The 6,926-nt window shown below is 30.7% G+C and overlaps 1 pseudogene; it reads right to left on the reverse strand.

Moving 5' to 3' along the window:
* Nucleotides 1–3,898: 3,898 nt before the first annotated feature.
* Nucleotides 3,899–5,089, reverse strand: LOC149149859 (uncharacterized; annotated as a pseudogene).
* Between the last annotated feature and the right edge of the window lie 1,837 nt (nucleotides 5,090–6,926).

Genomic DNA, 6,926 nt, shown 5'->3' on the forward strand with positions numbered 1-6,926 from the left:
AAATATTAATAACATAAAAATTATTTCAATGTCAATGATAAATAAAATATTTGAATGTCCATGGTGGACTTTGATTAAAATAAAATAAAAACTATTATGGTTAAAATATTTGAATGGTAGCTTGATCAAAATTTGTTGAAGTGTTTATATGTTTATGATTTGATCTCTCGAAGTAAGATACATAAAAAGTTATGGTTAAAATATTTGAATGGTGCCTTGATCAAAATTTGTTGAAATGTTTATATGTTTATGGTTTGATCTCTCGAAGTAAGATACATAAAAAGTTAAGACGCATAGTTATTGGTGGTTAAAATTCTTTGAAATGTTTATATGTTTATGATTTGATCTCTTTCGAAGTAAGATATATAAAAAAATTCAAGATACATAGTTATTGGTGGTTAAAACATTTAAATGATATCTTGCTCAATTTAAAGGTATGTACTTTCTTTTATGGTTAACATGACATTGAGAGATGCACATACACAAAGATAAACAATCATTCTTTCTTTTGTGCTTAACATGCGGTTGACAAATGCACACACACAAAGATAAACAATCATTGTAAACTTATTTTTAGTTTGAATTTACCTCTATGAATTTAACCATTGTCAATACATGATAGATGAGTTAAAGATAAATCAAAATTAATTACCATAGTTTTTCCAAAAAAATATTTTTTCTCAACTAGGCTAAGCTTACAACTATATAGATTAGCATTACTAATTATAAAACAAAAACATGTAACAAGATTTTTAATCATAAAGTTTCACTTTTACTTTATTATTTTATTATGGAGATATTTAAAGTGTACATATGTCGTGTAACAATATTATGGATCAATATCATGACTTTTGAATACCACAAGCCCAAAAAAACCATATTATATATATGTATGTATATTAAATATTTTTTTTAAATAAATCAGAAAGAAAAAATATATATTTCAATTTTATATTCTTAATTATTATTAAAAATATTGTGTAGATATTATTTTTTTATAATTAAATTAAAATTATAAATTTTCTATTAATTAAATTTTTAACTTAATTATTATAAAAATATAATATCATTAAATATAATATCGCAACTATATTGATCAAACAATCCCATAGATATTTATGAGAAATTTTTGGCCATAAATCACATCAAATTTTATCTGTGAAGGATCCTATCGACCATAAGGACATGAAAGGGGTTTATATTATTCCTTGTTCTTGTGGGACCCCCTATATTGGTGAGACTGGTCGCTCCATTAATCAAAGGATTAGTGAGCACGCAGCTGACCTCAAGCATAGGAGAACCAAGTCTTCCGCTTTAGCTGAGCATGCGGAGAGTACCAAACATCATGTATGTATCGAGGAGGTGAGTGTTATTGCTAAGGTTTCGCAATTCCATCACCGCAAATTTAGGGAAGCCCTTGAGATTGAGAAAAGACCGAACAATCTCAATAGAGAAGACGGATGGAAGATCAATAGTTGTTGGATCCCAGCCCTCTCTTCCTAGTCATTTTCTTCTCCCTCCCTCCTTTTTTAACTTGTTATCCCGTATCCTTCTCTCATGGGCCTTTAGTCTTTGATGAGATTTTGTATTAGTTATGGGTCCCGCCCTCGCCTCTTAGTTGCTCTTCAGGGTTATGTTATTTATTATAAGGGAATTTAGGTTATAAGTATACGTCTTTATTAATAAATTTATTAATATTATTATGATAACACTATTATATTGATAGTAACAATACAATTAATCCTTTCAACACTCTAATAATAATTCTATACCTTGAAATCAATCTATGATAATATGCTAGTTTAACCCTTAATTAAACTTTTAATTTAAAAAAAAAAAAAAATTATTCTTTCTAACTCCCTAAATTTTTTCTATAATATCTATCAATAACTACTAATTTAAAAATGATTTTATTTTATAATTTATTTATTTTAATATATAAAATAAGTCCTTTTATCTTTAATATATATATAAGTAACTATGTATATTCATTACTCTATTTCATAACTTTTTAACTAACTATTAATTTAAATTAATTAATTTATTTTATGATATATTTGTTTATAGTCCCTTTAACCTCGATTTTAATAAGAATATAACTAACTAACGATTTGATATTTATTTGAATTAACTTAATTATTAAAATAAAGGTCATGCCCTTAATCCTGTCCAACTCACTGTTCACTGGTCAAATTTCGCTGTCAGGCAATATAGCCGTTGCTTGGTCAAGAAATATAGCGGTTGGATGTTCTGCGCTATCTATTTAATATGCTAAGCTAGATTTGATTCTTCAACTTGTCGTGACGATAAACCACACTGATTGGTTCGAAACACAACGACAAATGAAATTTCATGTGATTTACGCCAAAAAATCTTTCATAAATTTGATATGGATCACATAAGCCTCACTTCAACAATCCATAAATAATTATTATTAGCATAAGATTCACCTTAATTTGTATTTTGTAATTTAAAAATATCTTAATATTAAAAGTTTTTGAAACTTATTTCGTTTAAAATTTAGTGAACGCTTTGATTCTAGAAAATCTATAATCTTATCAAAAATTTTATCATCGAATTGAGAAAAAATAAAAAATAAAACATTTAATTATTTTCTAATTATTAGGGTGCTCCATTTGAAAAGAATCAGAATCTTCAAATATATCAATCATTTTTTAAAAAGAAAAATTAAGAAAAACCTGCACCTCGGCTGCTTCAACTCCTTTACGTTCAAAAATATGAATTGACTATCATATAGTTGAAATGTAAAAGGAATAATAGATTTCACAACAGAAGGGTTTCAAAGGTGATGGGGACGTGTTAGCTGTTCGAAAATATCATTGCAATTGATGTTCAAATATGTAAGCTCACATTAAACTAAGTTCAGGCGTGTTCAGATTCAAAATCCAGTTGATATTTAGAACTCCCCCAACTTCATTACTTATCTTTAAATGCGAAAGAAATCCATTGCAAAGTCTGGATTCTTTTGGATTAGCTTTCTGAACTTTTCTACAATTTACATAGAAAATTTATCAACAATACAATCTCCTAGTGTAATCTTAAGCGTGAAAATCTAAATCTTTATTGAACGTTCCTATAATCTACAGAGTTCTTTCACTAACAAATTTTTTTATCAACCATACAATATATCTGTTTCTTAAAAATTAAAAATAAATGCAATATATCTCAACCCCAACAGTTGCATGTTTTTAAAATTCTCTTTCAACATTAATTTCTTCTTACAGACCAACATAAAACTAAATACGCGCTGCCACAGCAGGTCACAAACTACAAGACAGCCTGATTTCGTACAGCAATGGATTCTTTCAAAGTCCTGGATTCTAGCGAAAACACAGAATTGGATTCTTTCAGGGCCTTGGATTCAAGTTGTGGGGTGGGTAGGTCTTGTGGTGGGGATGGTTGCCATTGTGTGGTGGGGTCTTATCTAGTTTTTTTTCGAATTTATTAGTATGTTTGTTTGTAATCTGATTATCTATTTTGATTTTTTTAAATAATAGTTAGAAATAATTAATACCAGATTACATATTAGTATAGTAAATTATATTTGGGAAAAAGAAAAAAAACAATATTATTATCTATGTTGAAAAGATTTTTGGGGGAAAATTATATCATGATACATTTGTTTTGAGGATGAACCACACTGGTTGGTTCTAAACAGTCAACAAATGTATCATAATGTGATTCTGGCCAATTTTTTTTTCTTTTTCAAAATAACATAAAATAAATATTATTAGTAAAAATAAACCACATTAAGAATAACCTAAAATAAATATTATTAATGAAAATAAACCACAATTTAAAAAAAGAGTGGGAGTACATGGCTACAAATAAGACCCAAGGAAGCCTACGTACAGAACTACAACAGAAACAGAGGCCGTTAAGACGACGTGCAACGAAAACAGCAGGCCCATTGGATGAGATTATCTGTTAATTTCTTCCGACTGTTACTACAGTACTGTGGCTCTAAATCAGGCGAGTATTGTCCGCCTCTCAGCGCGTCAAATTCGATGGCCTTTCTCTTCTTGTTATTGTCCATTAATCTAATTCGTTGCATTCTTTTCCTGGGATCCACACGCCCTCTCACCGTTACCTTTTTCTACGTTACGTCCACCACATAGTCCAGCAAATCTGCCCATAATCACGCCAGAGCCACATTCAGAAAATGGAAAGACAAAATGAGCAGACACAGTTATGAAGACTTAGTTTTAAATGTGAGTTGTCAGTTTATTGGTTTACTGGAAAATAGAGTCAAAATTTGAAGGTTTTATAAGTTATAGTTGTTTAACTTCAAAATTTTAGGTGTTTTAGAAGTTTTTGATGGTACTGAATTTATTTCCACGATCAAAAACAAGATTCAAATTTAACTTTTATAAGAATTTTTTATTTTTTTAACTGGATTTAGGTGACTTTTATCCATAAGACAATTCATCCGCCACGATAGACTCCTTTTATAAATATTACATATAAAATTTTGACATATTTTTGATATTCCAAGATTTTATGAGCATTGCATATAGAATCTTAATATATTTTTAACAAAAACATATACATGAGAGAATTTCTCACACCTAGCATTTAAACATATACATGAAAGAATCTCTCACAACTAATATTTGAGACGAATCTATATAACCACTAATATTTAAGACGAATCTATATAATAGATAAACTCTGGACAATTAATTTACTACTTTGACGAATCTGTATAATAGATAGACCTTGACAATCAATTTACTGCTTTCATTGTTTCACTGACAGAATTAATGATGTGCGTGTGATAAACAATTAACGTACCGTCCATTTTGGAGAGAACTTTGGAGACTCTGTCGCGGCACTCTAGGCAGCGCATATTAGCGTTGAGGACAATCACCTGGACCTGTAATGTAACCAATAACCTGAGCTGAACTTCATATATAGTATTAGAGGCATACAAAAGATAATTGGCAATTTGCAAAAAAGATGCTAATTGCAGAAATGGACTTACTCTTGGTATTGCTAAGGCTTCTGCGGTGCGCAGCAGCTGTGGGGTACTTGGAGCCATTTGTGAGCGTTGACGAGTGAAGAACATGGTTATTCATTCAGCTGGAAAGACGAGGTCCTATTCTGCCACTGTTATTGAATTTATATGAGTTGACAATGAAGATGACGATAGGATCTGGGTGGTTGGCAGGCACGTTGGGATTTAAGAATCGAAGAGGATGAGCAAAAATTAAGTGCTCTGGAAAAGCACTGAGTAAATTAATGACTGTACAGCTTTATTTTTGGAAATACTTAACGCATTTAGTAATTCTGTGGAAATTCTTTATTAGGAATCATGTGGAAAGTAATATTTTAGTTCATTGCAAATTCAAAAACAATTTAGACTATTCAGATTTAAAGAGTAAAACGAAGCCCAACTTTATATTTTGGAAAAAATAGTCTCACAGAATTAATTCCACTTAATAGGTCACTTCAAAAGTCTTCCATCTTTTCCACGAATTGAATAAAACAGCTATCGTTTCAATAATATTTCCCACAGAAATTTTTAAAAACACTTTCAATCGCCAAAGAGAGTGAGAAGTATTAATGTAGCTGCTAAAGATTCCTGACGCAAAGCGACAATGCCATTGCACTGAATGGATAACTATGTACAATCTGCTATCTTTAATTTAGGGTTTTCAGAATTGCTTTTTGACGCACTCACAAGTTTGTCAGCTGGCAGGTCCGCACGCGGCTTTGTCACTGCTCTTGCCCAGGAACCCAGTGGATGTGGTCTGATAGTCTGGAGGTTGGTTTCTATAAGTCATAGGGTTCTGAATCCGCGCCAGAGAGGACCATTGCGTTGAGTGGGATGTTCTCAGTTAAATGTTAGCTTTTCCAGCTGATCCTCACTGAGTTTCAACAAATAATATAGAATATGTATGCCGCGGAGGCATCAAGGCTAGCCGGCCGTTGGGCATATGTTGCCATGATCTTGTTCATGCAAAGTCCATAACGAGATCATTCTTTGGTTGTTGAAACCGTAAAATCCTCGGTAAATTCATTTACGCATACTTATTTTGGAGTTGGTTTGGTTTGTTTTGTTTTGTTTCCTCATCCCCCTCGGTTTTTTTCAAACTGGTTGAGTTCCTTGGTTTTTTCAAACTGGTTGACTTTAGGTTTTAAGCGTTGAATGGAAGAATAATATGTTTATTTATAAGAATTGTCATTAAGATTGTAATATTGTCAGTTTGATTGTGCCAAGCTCAATTAAATTTGAGAGAGTAATTTTATTCTAACATATGGTTTTTATTCTCAATTCTCTTCATGAAATTTAAATTGAGATATTATAAAATATATATTTTTAATAATGTTTAGAATATTTTCATCTCCACTCTTATATAAAAAGTTCACATTATAAGTATTGTGATTAATGAATAGCTCATTATTTTTAATATTTAGATCTTGCCTTTAATGAAAAAAAGCTCTTAAAATTTATCTCATTTATGATCATGTATCAAATTTAATGGGAAGTGGAGTCTACAACACGTTGTGATATAATTATGTTGGAAGATAGATACAGTGTGACATGAGCGATGGAAACACGCCCTGTACGGCTTGAGAGGACTCTGCATCACAAATAAGAGCATGCTCCACAATGTGGTTGGTTCAAAAACACTCAACAACACCAATCAACGTAAAATCCATCCATAGCCTTACATAATCATTGAACTGTTTGTTGGTAATTAAGATCTTGATAATGTAAAAATTACATGGTAAAAGCTTCACACCGTGTCAAGGAAATTGACAATGCATTAATATACATTAAACAAAGAAATAAAATTATATTCAGAGTTACAATCTTTACATCCCATCTCTTGTGCTCTATCTAACGTAGCATCACTACATGCTTTATAAGCATTACTACAAAGAAAATTTTGATTTTT

The sequence above is a fragment of the Pinus tabuliformis genome, chromosome 9 (genome assembly GCF_031772625.1).
Source record: "Pinus tabuliformis cultivar Carrire ecotype Pingquan chromosome 9, CPIR1, whole genome shotgun sequence".
NCBI lineage: Eukaryota > Viridiplantae > Streptophyta > Pinopsida > Pinales > Pinaceae > Pinus > Pinus tabuliformis.